General features: G+C 48.3%; 1 protein-coding gene across 2 annotated transcripts in view; it reads right to left on the bottom strand.

Annotated features, from left to right (window-relative positions):
• The window catches only part of LOC120979277 (SSX family member 2 interacting protein), a 37,007-nt gene extending 30,419 nt beyond the window's left edge, over positions 1-6,588 (bottom strand). Inside the window, exon 1 of one of the 2 annotated variants that reach the window (XM_040407929.1) lies at positions 6,483-6,588. The gene's annotated coding sequence lies outside the window, so the exon portion shown is untranslated. Of the gene's footprint in view, positions 1-2,544; positions 2,623-6,482 lie in introns of those variants that run through there. The other variant, XM_040407930.1, reaches the window with a different exon arrangement.
• Positions 6,589-15,104: the final 8,516 nt, after the last annotated feature.

The raw sequence follows: 15,104 nt of genomic DNA, 5'->3' as shown, positions 1-15,104 counted from the left end.
ATAGACTTCTCCTATCAGGACTGACCGTGTGGGGCCAGGACAAGGGACGGTGCTCTGTTTTTCCGCTACACGTGTAGAAGTCGTACTGACGCGATAAGCCCACACCCGCTCTCATTTTACTATAGTAGGTCAGGAGACGACATGTTTCCGATCTTATACCCCTCTAACTTATATAATCAAATGGAAACATAAGGCCTTGTGCACACGACCGTATTTTCAGTCCGATCTGCATTTTTTGCGGCTTGCGCGCAGACCCGTTTATTTCTGTGGGACGGCGCGCAGATGTCTTCCGGGTGCTGTCTGCATCTGTGCCACAAATTACACAAAAATGTCCTGCTCTGATCAGTTTTGCGATCAAGAATAGACAGTTTGGAGCGATGGAGCCCCCGAAAAGTGCGATATCCGAATTTTGTGTATCTGTGATTTGCGGACCACAAAACGGATTTGGCTGTACGAATGTAGCCTAAGAGAATATACATTGTCAGCGATATACACAAACCCTCATATTCCACGTCCAGGTCATTCTCCTCTACATTGCGCTGGGTAGAATGCCGCACATGTAACCTACACACCGATCCGGTTATATAATACCGTCTACTGTACACAGGAAGCCTCCGCCATCCACCACCTCCGTACCTCGGTAAGGAACATAAGTCCATAAATAGCAGCCCTCCAATCTACTTACAGCCTCTCCACGTCGCCCATGTAATCCCCTCCAGATGGCTCCGCTCAAATTCAATTCTAGTGAACGCCGAGAACGTGGCCACAAATCATTTTGGGCATATTTCTTAAGAGGAGGACAATAGGAAACAAAGGAAGAGGACGGTGACTGTGGCGCTGCCTTCTTCTACACGGGACAATCTTCTATCTTCAAGCTTCAGTTCCTGCACAGTTGAGGGTCACACCGGGACACTGGGGGTTACCCACGTACGTTACTGCATTTATGCCATCGGTTTGTGCAAATGCACTGAAAAGTATGGCGTCAGGACAACACAGGGGGAGGAACGATCGCAGTAGCAATCTTTCCTCCACCAAATACTTTGCGTCGGACAGTAACAGTGTCGCTCTTCCGCGCAGTTTTCATGCACAATACAGTACCAGCTAAGGCTAGGTCTACACGACGACATGTGTCGCGCGACAATTTTTGTAATGGTAGTCTATGGTGTCACCCTGCGACTACGACTACGACGCGACATTCACAGAAAAATCCATCTTGAATCGTGTCGCAGTCGCAGTATGCCGCAGGGCGACACCATAGACTACAATTATAAAAAATGTCGTTGTGTAGACCTAGCCTAAGTCTTGCCAGATCTCACGTACACGATGCTTCTGTTAAATGTGTGGAAACTCACCTGCCGTGGGACTTTTAAAATCCACCGAGTGTCAAGTGTTAGTGCGGCTAGGCGGCGGCGGATGAAATGCGGTTTCTCCGAGGACTTCAATTGGGCTGTTCAAATATAAAGCACGGATCTACGTGAGGTTTTCCTGCGGACAAATCCGCACCGCCTGCAAGTACCCTCACAGGCCAACGCACGCGAACAGTCAATGTGTTGATCGTAGGTCAGTGAAAAAAATAGCCACGGAGATGCGCACCACTTTGGTTTGTGATACGGACCAAACGCGGCCACTGAAGTCTAGGGCGTCTGTGAAAATCACTACAGAGATGGCGGCCGTGCTGCTTCTGTTTTTCACTGACCACTGGTAGGAGAGGCTTTTGAAAATAATTTTCAGCTGAGCATCGTCCGTGGAGTACAGATGACACACAGAGGGTTAAAAGCGGACACACGGACCAAACACGGATCCTTCTTGGGGGATTTTTTATCCACAGACATCAAACAGACGCGGAAACGTGAACGGGGGGGGCTTACACTGTGATTTTGGCGCACGAGAATCCGCATGGAAGAGAGTTGAAAAAAATAGCTTAAAAAGAAGGAAGCTGCTAAGCGGAGTCTTAAAACGCGCTCCTACCGGCGGTCCCTGAGACATGGACGACATTCGTGTTGTGTTGATGGTTTTCCACAGACCCATAGATTTCAACGGCATGTTTGGATCACGGACCAAAGTGGCGCACGTCTCCGATTGTTCCACTGACGCATTATAATCAATGGGTAGGTGCGCTGTCCGTGGAAAACAGCAATGTGAATGAGGCCTTAAGGGGAACGGCGCGGCCTGTTTATCACCTCGCTAGTGGAAAAATGCTGAACAAACCGCAAAGCCGGATCACACCGGACACGACGCACGACGTTTTAATCTGTCACAAAAGAAAACAAAATAACCCGAGCACAAATGTAAAGTTTCGGAGAGAAAGTAACAGCGATTTCTAAAAGACACCAAAACCGCTCGTCTGTTACATGGAAATCACGGCCGTCACTCGTTCGCTATGTATATTATTAGGATACATATCGTCCAGGAATTATAAAACGACAGCCTTTCTATGACGACTCCACTGAACAGACCGTCTAAGAGAAGGCGGCAAAACCGGCAACAAAGTAAATCCAAACTATTACCACAAATCGACATAATGCACGAGCACAAAGCACTTACTCAGGTGAGGAGGCCAATGTCAGGATCAGTCTGCGTCTATCTCCTCCAGCCTTCACCACCCTGCCCTGGAAGATAAGGAGCTTATGGAGGGAACGCCCCACGAGCAACCCCCCCCCCCCCCCCCCCGGCTGAAGGTCAGGACTAAAGCTTCCTTCACAGCCCAGGACACGGCCGAGACGACGCTGCTCTCAGCCCGTGTGAGGGTCCGATATCTTATATCAAAGTGCTCTGCAATCTGCCACAGCCAGCATGCTGGGAGTTGTAGTTTAAAACTGCTTGAAATCAACAGGTTGTAGTGGCTCAGAAAAAAAAACATGGCTGCTTGTCCATGGGCTGCGCCTGTTGTTGTAAAGTCCCCTTCACTTCAGGGTCGGATTGGCCTCGGACCTTACAGGGGGCCGCCTGAACCTCACCGCCGGCCAGTAGAGGTTTTTGTGCTGCTGGCGGTATTTTGTAATGGACTGTGGTATTTGGCTCTGCTGCGGCGGTATAATGTGCCGCAATATGGTATTGCTGGCCCTGCCTTCCATCGATTCGGACCCGACTACAAAACGGGGGCCACTTTAAGTATTTTTTCCAGGGCCACTTTAAATTCCCAGTCCTGTCCCTGCTTCACTTAAAGGCCTCATGCACACGACAGTTGCTTTTCTCGGCCTCCGTTCCGTTTTTTTTAGCGGATAGGATGGGGACCCATTCATTTCAATGGGTCAGCAAAAAAATTCTGATAGTTCATCCGTTTTTGTGTTACACGTTCGTTGTCCGCGTTTCCCTTCAGCAAAAAAAATTGTGCATGTCCTACTTTTTTCCCATTTGCGGACAAGGATAGGCATTTAATACAAGGGATCTGTGGAAAAAAAACAGATCCTCCAAAAAAAAAAAAACGGATGCCGCATCAGTTGGAGCAACGGCCACTTGGAGCAACGGAGAGACGGGAGATTGTACGGGAGACACCACATCGCAGATGCAGAACTCTACTTGATGAGACCAACCAATTCGCTCATCTCTACTTATCACCTATCCACAAAATGGGCAGTTTAGCAGGTAGGGGAAGGGAGGGGGGGGGGGGGGGGGCCATCCGTTGCGAACCCCATAGTTCAAGAGAACAGGGTCCTGGAAGCGAAGAGCAATCTGCGCACTAGCAGTCCGTGCAACTGTCCCTGCATTCACTCCGGAAACTCAGTTTTCAAGATTGTGGGGGGTCCCAGCGGTCGCATCCCTACTGATCAGATACTCGTCTATCCTGTGGATAAGGGAAGGGTTCTTACGGACAATGGCTTTAAACCAGCCCGAGCTGTGGTCCGGAGTGGCGCCATGTTTTTCTGATCGCACACAACCCCCATTAATATTAATCATGAATAAAAGGTTCCCATAGACAAAACTTTCCCTCAAATACTCAATTCTGAATTATTAGAGGGGGGGGGTCCCCCGTTCAGAGACCTCACGTCAGTCCGGGTGGCGATCGCTTTGGGCGGCCCGCCACATTTCTACATGACACATGCAACGACCGATTTCGTTCAGAGCTCTGCAATGCTTCATCTCAGGCTCCGTTCACATCTGCATCCGAAATGCAGCGCTATTTTTTCCAAACACCTCGGAGGAACCAGTTGGTCACCATTAGGCTCCATTCACACGTCCGTATATGTGTTTTGCGGATCCGCAAAACACGGACACCGGCAATGTGTATTCCGCACATCGCCGGCACTCTCCTAGAAAATGCATTTTCTTGTCCGCAATTGCGGACAAGAATAGGACAGGTTCTATTTTTTGGCAGAAATGGAATTGCGGATCCAGAAGTGCGGATCCGTGGATGCGGATAGCACATTCCGGCCCCATTGAAAATTAATGGGTCCGCACCCGTTCCACAAAATTGCGGAACACATGTGGACCCATTTTGTGGACGTGTGAATGGACCCTTAAAGTCAATGTTAATGCATCGGATGCTCTCAGTCTGCATCTTAGGGATCAGGCACACAAACTTATTTTTTGTCTCCGTCTGTTCCGGGGGCTTTTGCGGCCCGTATGCGGAACCATTCATTTAAATGGGACCGAAAAAAAAAAACCAACTCATTGTCGTTATTGCTTTCCGTATCTATATGTTCGCAAGTCTATTCCACACAAAAATAAAAATAGAACGTGTCCTATTCTTGTCCGTTTTGTGGACAAAGGACAGGCATGGTTACGATGGGACCGCAAAAAAAAAAAAATTAAAAAATACATGGACGTTCCACAGATTTTTTTTGCGGATCTGTGTTTTGTGGACAGCAAAATACATACGGCCGTGTGCATGCGCCCTTATACAGCACTGTGGTGTGGTTTCCATTATGCACCATATGAAACCAGTGCGCAGATGTGACCAGAGCCTAAGAGAATATGGCGCCATCATTGGGCGGCACACTGCATACCCGCGGGTCCATTGCAGGGGACCGTACAGCCTATGTTTGCACCGACAGTCATTGCTCTGGTGGGCTCAGCTGCTCAGGAGGGTCCACGTGGACGCAGCAGGGACCATAAATCCATCCATCCCCCACAGAGGTCAGTTGTCACATCCTCGTTGGGTAAAGGAAGGGACCTAAAGTCTTCACTGCAGGAGGCATCAGCTGCGCCGGAAAGCATCTGCTCAAATCCAATACAGCTCAGAGGTTCCCAAAAATATCCCCAAGTCACATGACGGCAGAGGACCCAATCTTTTCCAGGGTCATTGATTTAGGGAGTGCAGGATGTGGACTGACTGATGTGTTCCTATAAGGCCTCCTGCACACAACCGTGGGTGTCCCATGGCCGTATTGCGGAACGCATATGCTGCAGGGCTGCAGAGTCCATGCAATAGAGGTACCAGGAGAATAGAGCAAGACGAGGCGCTATCTGGAACCTCACACAGGCTGGGGGATGGACAAGCCCCTGAACCTGCATGCAGGATACCTTTAGCTCCAAACACATGAGTGTCCCCGACACCTCTGCCCCCCACAGGGCTCTGACAACCATAAATAACTCACAAGGGACAAAAATATGAGACCGGCGGCACAGCTTATAAAGGGGGATCCCCAACGGGAGCGAGCAGCTTAGGGTCCGAGTACGAGCGCCCACATCACAGACAACCAAAACAGACCGCAGGAGCAACGGGGGCGTTACCATTACACCTAGAGGCTCCGCTCTCTCTGCACTTTGACAGGATCAGGCAGTAAAAACATTATCGTCTGGTCCTGTCAAAGTGCAGGGGGCGCAGCAGTTGCAGAGAGAGCAGAGCCTCTAGGTGTAACTGTAACGCCCCCGTTGCTCCTAGAGGCTCATTTGCATATATTAATACATCACTTTTCTCAGCAATGCGGACACATAGGAACATGGGAACAACCCAAATACCTTCAGCTGCCAACAGCACATGTAACAGGTCAGCCAGTGTCATAGGGACAAAACTGCTGACAGATGCCCTTTAATTACCCCTCCCCCAGCTGCTAACTGCACGTTCCAGTAAAGATCGCAACCATTTTTTTCTTTATTTCAAGATAATCGCACATCTTCTCATTACAAAGACCATCTATTCCCATGATAGCCAATGGCCTGCTATGTGTGGAACTACTAGACCCAGCACGACCACTTGTAGACTGACAACTAATGACTTATCACATGTGGAACTACAAGATCCAGCATGGCCCCCCTGCAGACTGACATTGTTCTATCACATAGTGGGGGACTACTAGACCCAGCATGGCCTCTTGCAGACTGACAACTTATTGCATGTGGAACTACTAGACCCAGCACGCCCCTTTGAAAGCTGACCACTAATGGCCTACCACGTGGTGAGGAACTACTAGACCCAGCATGCCCCCTAGCAGACTGACAACAGCTTGAAACCTGCAGCCACCACCATAAGGTGTCAGCCAGGAATCCTCCATCCCCACCGCTCACATGTTGCTCCCTCCTCCACCCACCCCGGCTGGTACCTGCTCTCCTCCTCCTCCCCGGGGTGTACAGGTGCAGGGAGCCGGGGGCTTCTCGGCCTCCGGCGGTTTATAACCTCGTCCCACCAACTACCGGCGGCCCATAGGCCTGAGCGGTTACTAAGCAACCAGAGAGCGGCGGGCGGGACGTGACTCGTCACCAGGCAACCAGAGAGCGGAGGGGCGGGGACTAAGCACCTGTTACCCGGCGCGAAGTCTGCCGGGAAGACGGCGCGTACTACACCTGCTCCTGCTGACAGGGCGGCGGGCGTGGCCGAGAGGACTGGAGCGGAGTACTTCTATTCTGTCACGTCTGCGGCGTCAGTACTGAGAGTATTCCCGATAAGTGCTGTCCGGCTGTGGGGGAGCAGAGCCGCTGCATCATCAGGTGTGGCAGGAAGGAGGACCCTCATACCGTCAGCTGTGGCAGTTGGTCTTCAGGAAGATTCCGAAGAGGACTCGTGGAAGTGTTTAGCCACATCCCCGCCCATTTATAAAGGACACGCCCCCAACCTGCTGTATTTGAATCCCAAATAATGTATAAAACCCCTTTCCTCTCACACAACGAATGAGTACGGAGCCCCTCCATATATACAGACCAGAGCCCCTCCATATATACAGACCAGAGCCCCTCCATATATACAGACCAGAGCCCCTCCATATATACAGACCAGAGCCCCTCCATATATACAGACCAGAGCCCCTCCATATATACAGACCAGAGCCCCTCCATATATACACACCACAGCCCCTCCATATATACAGACCAGAGCCCCTCCATATATACAGACCAGAGCCCCTCCATATATACAGACCAGAGCCCCTCCATATATACAGACCAGAGCCCCTCCATATATACAGACCAGAGCCCCTCCATATATACACACCACAGCCCCTCCATATATACAGACCAGAGCCCCCCCATATATACAGACCAGAGCCCCTCCATATATACAGACCAGAGCCCCTCCATATATACAGACCAGAGCCCCTCCATATATACAGACCAGAGCCCCTCCATATATACAGACCAGAGCCCCTCCATATATACAGACCAGAGCCCCTCCATATATACAGACCAGAGCCCCTCCATATATACAGACCACAGCCCCTCCATATATACAGACCAGAGCCCCCCCATATATACAGACCAGAGCCCCTCCATATATACAGACCAGAGCCCCTCCATATATACAGACCAGAGCCCCTCCATATATACAGACCAGAGCCCCTCCATATATACAGACCAGAGCCCCCCCATATATACAGACCAGAGCCCCTCCATATATACAGACCAGAGCCCCTCCATATATACAGACCAGAGCCCCTCCATATATACAGACCAGAGCCCCTCCATATATACAGACCAGAGCCCCTCCATATATACACACCACAGCCCCTCCATATATACAGACCAGAGCCCCTCCATATATACAGACCAGAGCCCCTCCATATATACAGACCAGAGCCCCTCCATATATACAGACCAGAGCCCCTCCATATATACAGACCAGAGCCCCTCCATATATACACACCACAGCCCCTCCATATATACAGACCAGAGCCCCCCCATATATACAGACCAGAGCCCCTCCATATATACAGACCAGAGCCCCTCCATATATACAGACCAGAGCCCCTCCATATATACAGACCAGAGCCCCTCCATATATACAGACCAGAGCCCCCCCATATATACAGACCAGAGCCCCTCCATATATACAGACCAGAGCCCCTCCATATATACAGACCAGAGCCCCTCCATATATACAGACCAGAGCCCCTCCATATATACAGACCAGAGCCCCTCCATATATACACACCACAGCCCCTCCATATATACAGACCAGAGCCCCTCCATATATACAGACCAGAGCCCCTCCATATATACAGACCAGAGCCCCTCCATATATACAGACCAGAGCCCCTCCATATATACAGACCAGAGCCCCTCCATATATACACACCACAGCCCCTCCATATATACAGACCAGAGCCCCCCCATATATACAGACCAGAGCCCCTCCATATATACAGACCAGAGCCCCTCCATATATACAGACCAGAGCCCCTCCATATATACAGACCAGAGCCCCTCCATATATACAGACCAGAGCCCCTCCATATATACAGACCAGAGCCCCTCCATATATACAGACCAGAGCCCCTCCATATATACACACCACAGCCCCTCCATATATACAGACCAGAGCCCCCCCATATATACAGACCAGAGCCCCTCCATATATACAGACCAGAGCCCCTCCATATATACAGACCAGAGCCCCTCCATATATACAGACCAGAGCCCCTCCATATATACAGACCAGAGCCCCTCCATATATACAGACCAGAGCCCCTCCATATATACACACCACAGCCCCTCCATATATACACACCACAGCCCCTCCATATATACAGACCAGAGCCCCCCCATATATACAGACCAGAGCCCCTCCATATATACAGACCAGAGCCCCTCCATATATACAGACCAGAGCCCCTCCATATATACAGACCACAGCCCCTCCATATATACAGACCACAGCCCCTCCATATATACAGACCACGGCCCCTCCATATATACAGACCACAGCCCCTCCATATATACAGACCACAGCCCCTCCATATATACAGACCACAGCCCCTCCATATATACAGACCAGAGCCCCTCCATATATACAGACCAGAGCCCCTCCATATATACAGACCAGAGCCCCTCCATATATACAGACCACAGCCCCTCCATATATACAGACCACAGCCCCTCCATATATACAGACCCCTCCATATATACAGACCAGAGCCCCTCCATATATACAGACCAGAGCCCCTCCATATATACAGACCAGAGCCCCTCCATATATACACACCACAGCCCCTCCATATATACAGACCACAGCCCCTCCATATATACACACCACAGCCCCTCCATATATACAGACCAGAGCCCCTCCATATATACAGACCACAGCCCCTCCATATATACAGACCACAGCCCCTCCATATATACAGACCAGAGCCCCTCCATATATACAGACCAGAGCCCCTCCATATATACAGACCAGAGCCCCTCCATATATACAGACCAGAGCCCCTCCATATATACAGACCAGAGCCCCTCCATATATACAGACCACAGCCCCTCCATATATACAGACCACAGCCCCTCCATATATACAGACCCCTCCATATATACAGACCAGAGCCCCTCCATATATACAGACCAGAGCCCCTCCATATATACAGACCAGAGCCCCTCCATATATACAGACCAGAGCCCCTCCATATATACAGACCAGAGCCCCTCCATATATACAGACCAGAGCCCCTCCATATATACACACCACAGCCCCTCCATATATACAGACCAGAGCCCCTCCATATATACAGACCAGAGCCCCTCCATATATACAGACCAGAGCCCCTCCATATATACAGACCAGAGCCCCTCCATATATACAGACCACAGCCCCTCCATATATACAGACCACAGCCCCTCCATATATACAGACCAGAGCCCCTCCATATATACACACCACAGCCCCTCCATATATACAGACCACAGCCCCTCCATATATACAGACCACAGCCCCTCCATATATACAGACCAGAGCCCCTCCATATATACAGACCAGAGCCCCTCCATATATACAGACCACAGCCCCTCCATATATACACACCACAGCCCCTCCATATATACAGACCAGAGCCCCTCCATATATACAGACCACAGCCCCTCCATATATACAGACCACAGCCCCTCCATATATACAGACCAGAGCCCCTCCATATATACACACCACAGCCCCTCCATATATACAGACCACAGCCCCTCCATATATACAGACCAGAGCCCCTCCATATATACACACCACAGCCCCTCCATATATACAGACCAGAGCCCCTCCATATATACAGACCACAGCCCCTCCATATATACACACCACAGCCCCTCCATATATACAGACCAGAGCCCCTCCATATATACAGACCAGAGCCCCTCCATATATACACACCACAGCCCCTCCATATATACAGACCACAGCCCCTCCATATATACAGACCAGAGCCCCTCCATATATACAGACCACGGCCCCTCCATATATACAGACCAGAGCCCCTCCATATATACAGACCACAGCCCCTCCATATATACAGACCCCTACATAAATACAGACCTTAGACCAGAGCCCCTCCATATATACAGACCACAGCCCCTCCATATATACAGACCAGAGCCCCTCCATATATACAGACCACAGCCCCTCCATATATACAGACCAGAGCCCCTCCATATATACAGACCACAGCCCCTCCATATATACAGACCAGAGCCCCTCCATATATACAGACCCCTACATAAATACAGACCTTAGACCAGAACCCCTCCATATGTACAGACCCCCTACATAAATACTAGAGCCCCTCCTTATATACAGACACTCTACATAAATACAGACCAGAGCCCCTCCATATATACAGACCTCAGACCAGAGCCCCTCCATATATACAGACCCTCTAGAGCACTAAATTCTTACAGACCCCAGACCAGAGCCACTACATAAATATGGACCCTCTAGAAGCCCTAAACTAATACAGAACCCCTAAATAAACAGACCCTAGACCAGAACTCCCAAATAAATACAGACTCCCCCTTAATAACCAGGCCCATTTTGGACCTTAAATGGGTATTCCAGGATAGGGGATGAGCGGACCCGTGGATGTTTGGATTTGGCCGAACTTCGGGTCAAAGTTCGGGACCCAAACTTGACCCGAACCCCATTGAAGTCAATGGGGACCAGAACTTTGGTGCACTAAAATGGCTGTAAAATAGTCGTAGTAAGGGCTAGAGGGCTGCAAAAGGAAGCAAAATGGGGGTAAGAGCAGGACAATTGCTCTGCAAACAAATGTGAATAGGGAAATGACTTAAAATAACATAGAATAGAAAAAAAATACAAATCTTGAACTAGGAGGCGGAGGTCAAAGTGGAGGCGGTGGTAGGTGGAAGCGGCGGTGGAGGAGGAGGTAGCCAGCACTGTTTTTGTTGTTTTTTTTACTTTATTTTATTTATTTTTTATAAATTTGGGAAGTGGAACAGAGAAGGCAAAGAGAAAGTGTGCTGGAGTATAACAATGGCTAGGTGTGGCTGGTATACTTGTCTACTCAGTTGTGATGGATGAACTTCGGCCGGGACGGTTCACGAACGCGCGTTCGCGATTAAATGTTAGCGAACCGCGCGTTCGCAGCGGGCCCCATTGACTTTAAGGGCAGGAGAACCTGAAAAACCTTCAGGTCATATTTGCAGCCACCAAATACTTACTAGAAGTGCACAAATAGTCCCACAACATGGACAGTGACATACCAGAGGGGGATCAATGGCAAAAATTCCCCCCCAAAAAATAAGTATTTTATTCAGGGGCCATTTTTATACGTCTTAAAGGGAAAGTCTCAAAAATGTGCCCTGCTGGAGCCTAGAAAAATTTAATTTTAGGCCACGGGAGTACATTTGTCATACACCTGACAGAAAAGAACTTGTGATGATGTGTCTGGAGGTACATTAGGCAGTCACTGGATACAAATTTTACTGTAGGCCACTGGAGTAGAGGCAGGCTGCGTTACCGCAGTGTTCTGCTCCAGACTCAATGTGCTCGATATGGAAACTGAGAGCAGACCGCTGCGGGCGGCGTGTGGAGCTAATTTTGTAATAATCTATTGTAGGCTTAACAAACTTAAAATACCTTTGAAATTAAAATTGTCAAAGGAAAATATTGCATTTAGACGAAGAGCCTGCTGCTGTCAGAGGTGTCTTAGTTTATTTTTGGTGTTGCCCAGGTCTGGTGGGGCCCATTCCTGGAGACACATTCCTGCTGCAAACAAAGAACCTGCTGCGTTCGGTTCCTGCTGAGTTAGGCCTCATGCACACGACCGTTGTCCTGGTCCGCATCCGACCCGCAGTTTTTGTGGCTCGGGTGCGGACCCATTCACTTCAATGGGGCCGCAAAAGATGTGGACAGCATACGGAGTTGCTCCGTTACGTAGCCCCGCAAAAAAAATATAACATGTCCTATTCTTGTCCATTTTGCGGACAAGAATAGGCATTTCTACAATGGGCCGCCTGTTCCGTTCCATAAATTGCGGAAGGTACACAGGAGGCTTCTGTGCTTTGCGGACCGCAAAAAATGGAACGGTCGTGTGCATGAGGCATTAGGCCGAGCTATGTGTAGGCCTTATACTCGACCGTTACCATGTACTGGTGCTGCTGTCTGTCCTGATCATGCTGAGTTATGTGTAGGGCTTATACTTCACCTTTACCTGCTGCTGTCTGTCCTGATCCTGCTGAGTTATGTGTCGAGCCTTATACTACAGTGTTACCATTTACCTGCTGCTGTCTGTCCTGATCCTGCTGAGTTATGTGTCGAGCCTTATACTACAGTATTACCATTTACCTGCTGCTGTCTGTCCTGATCCTACCGAGTTAGGCCCAGCTATGTGTAGGTCTTATACTATAGCGTTACCATTTACCTGCTGCTGCCTGCCCTGATCCTGCAGAGTTAGGCCGAGCTATGTGTAGGCCTTATACTATAGCGTTACCATTTACTATCTGCTGTCTGTCCTGATCCTGATTAGTTTGCCCTGGACTAAAGGGCCTTACTGCAACCTTATCTGTTAATATTACACAAAAACATAATTTTAAAAACGAAAGCACACGTTAGAACTGAAAAAAATATTTATTTACAATTTGGAAAACAAATATGCCTCTATGGCAATTTCTTAAGTTTGTCTTGAAGGTCCAAAAGCTCCTGGATTCTCTGACTGTGCTGCTTCTCTATCTGCTGCACCTTTCTGTTAAAAATCAGCTGCTGCTTCCTCTGCTGCTCCTGGAGTTCCTGCATTGATTTTAGGTGCTCCTGTTGCAGCAGCCTTATTTATTTTTTTAATTGAATTTGTACTGTTAGGATAAAAAAAAAAAAAGAAAATGAAATTTTCTTGCAATTCAGATTAAGAGGCAATTGTGCATTGTGTGGAGTATTTGTTAAAGCACTTCCGATCTACATCTCAATTCGTTAGTTTATGATATTTATGATGATTATATAGTTGGTTAATTAGTGATAGTTCAGTAGAAAATATATATATATATATATATATTATATATATATAGTGTTTCCTGAATGGGGAACATATACTGGGGTGCATTTTGTCCTGTTACCCCTTGTGAAAGTGAAAAATTGGGGACTGCTAGTAATTTTAAATTTTTACATATGTGTGCTTTGAAATGCTTTCACTATTGTTTCGGCCTTCTGTGAGACCCTTTTCAACACTAAAAATGTTCGTACGGAGGTGCTGTTTCCGAAAAGGGGTAACTTGTTGGGGTTTTTAATTTCTCGGGACCTCAGGAATTTATTTAATGTGATATGATACCTAATATAAATGTCTGCCAATTCAGGTCAGCCAAATCCATATTTTGCTGTTTGACTCTAGAGCCCTGCTGTGCGCCCATATATCATGTTTGGGGTGTTGGCGTATTCGGGGGAAAATGGGTAACAAAATTTGGGGTGCATTTTGTCCTGTTACCCCTTGTGAAAGTAAAAATTTTGTTGTAAAGCCACTTTTCCTGGAAAAAATTTACATTTTTCATTATCACAGCCAAGTGGTTCCTAATTCTGGGAAACGCCTGATCGGTCAAAATGCTCACTACACACCTTGAAATATTCAATATACATGTTATGGATACAGAATTATATTGCTGTGTGCACATATTTACCCTCCTGGTGGGGGCTGGTCACATTCTCCTACTCCTCATCAAGACCTGGGGGGGGTCCTGGGAGGGTCCGGCTTCTAAAGCGTCCACCACTTTGCCCACATCCGGTGTGGGTTTCCAGGATTTGTGTATCAGAAGGTAAATACGCACAATGTCATTGTTGTAGTTCAATTACTTTTATTAAATGTTCGTCACTGGATGTTTACAGCCAGTTCCAGTTTATTTTACGTGTTTGGACTGAAACTGGTGCCAAAAGTGAAGCTGCACAATGGTGAAGAACACCTGTCATGTCTATAAAGTGGAGGGAACCAAGATCATACGTACCACGGAGGCCACGACTGGACTGCGGACCCAATTAATAGACTGGTCTTGTGGGACCCACTAGTTCCTCGGCGACATAAGAAGACAGCAGTATTATAAAAGAAAAATGGCTCATGGGGGGGGGGGGGGCTCAGACTCAGGAGCCTTAAAGAGGACCTGTCCCCCCTCCTGACAAGTCTGTTTTAGTAACTACTAACTGTAATAACATATCTGGGGCATCTCTCCTTATGATGTTGTGCCATTCCTCTATTATGTCTACTAGAAGTTCCCTCTATTATGTCTACTAGAAGTTCCCTCTATTATTTCTACTAGATGTTTATTTGCAGCAGTCTAAGGTAAGGTTACAGATGGATGTTACCAGTTGAGAGGGACACACTTCCAACTGGTAACTCCCATCTGTACCCTTATTGCAGGCTGCTGGAAACCTAAGTATTCTTCTAGTAGAAATAAGAATAGATGCTGCAGAATTGTAATTACATGGGGAATGTAATACAGACATGTCAGGAGAGGGGATGGGTCCTCTTTAAAGGGGTTCTCCAGAA

The sequence above is a fragment of the Bufo bufo genome, chromosome 9 (assembly GCF_905171765.1).
Source record: "Bufo bufo chromosome 9, aBufBuf1.1, whole genome shotgun sequence".
NCBI lineage: Eukaryota > Metazoa > Chordata > Amphibia > Anura > Bufonidae > Bufo > Bufo bufo.
Note: the sequence above shows the minus strand (reverse complement) of the source record. Positions and strands in the feature narration are given on the sequence as shown.